Consider the following 1274-nt stretch of genomic DNA (forward strand, 5'->3'; position numbering starts at 1 on the left):
TCTCTCTCTCACACACACTCTCTTTCTCTCTCTCTCTCTCTCTCTCTCTCTCTCTTTTTTTTTCTCTCTCTCTCTTTTTCTCTCTCGACACTAAGATACATATATCCTCCCGTTACATGGCGTATGAAAAAATGATGACATCACAATGGTGCAGTCCATGTAATGAACAAAGTTAACTGTAAAGAAAATGATCAGATGTGCAAAAATAAATTGAGACGTCATTATTTGAAGGCTTCTTTGTTTTATTATTGCTAAATGAGCATAATATGGAAGCATGATACGATGACATGTACATGTGTATAATGTAATCATAGTATGTTATATATCTTCATCTCATAGGATACCGGTAACTAAAAGTTGAGGTCATTGTCTCTCAATAAGCGTTTATAATAATGCAGAACACTTTTGTAAACGTCTAAATAGGCCCTCTTTTCGGAACTTGGGTTGTAAGAGGTGTTTTCAAGATTTTCCATCAACTTGACATTGTCCTATCGGAGAAGGACATTGAATTCAAAGGTCCTACCTCTTAAAACAGACTTACGGTGTTGCAAAGGGGCGTTACAGCAATTCTATGCCATAGAAAACATTAATACTGCTACTTTAGAATTACAAAGTTCTGTCTGACATTTTTTGGCCATTTTGAGTTACTGAGACCATGAGGTCAGAGACCAAATGTATTCTACATGTATCTGCTCTATCAAAATCGTAAGATTATTCGGAGTTGTTACCAAGATGTTCACAGAATTACATTCGAAAAAGCTGGACATGTTGTGAAACTCAAAATGTTTAACGTCCGATTTCTCAAAACTAGGCACTGAGCAGATAGACCATTGTAATTCTAGAGTAGCTGAGGTAATACATGTACACTTTTAGGTTTTTTATTTTTATTTTGTCGTGGATGATGAACATGGTAGAAAAAGTAGGCCTTCAAAAGATCGCAATTGGACAATGAATTATCTTGGTTGAAGAGCCCCTACTCCCCACACCCAATTCCCGTATCTGTGACAAAGCCCAAGATATTGCGATTCAGCGAAGTGTGACCGTAAGAGATCTCTTAAAGACTTCATAAACGTTTCAAAACAAAAAGATTAGTGAGAATATTATTATGAGTACCTTTTACAAAATCAGTGAATAGTCTACAGGTACAAGTGAGTGGCATGAACATGTCATCATATGCACAGGGTTACACTTGCTAAATGAAAAACTTAAAAGTAAAGAAAACATAACAAAGCAAAAACAAAGAAAACAACCTTTCCCCACCCCACCCCCTACCC

Source organism: Aplysia californica, unplaced genomic scaffold (assembly GCF_000002075.1).
Source record: "Aplysia californica isolate F4 #8 unplaced genomic scaffold, AplCal3.0 scaffold00345, whole genome shotgun sequence".
NCBI classification, from domain to species: domain Eukaryota; kingdom Metazoa; phylum Mollusca; class Gastropoda; order Aplysiida; family Aplysiidae; genus Aplysia; species Aplysia californica.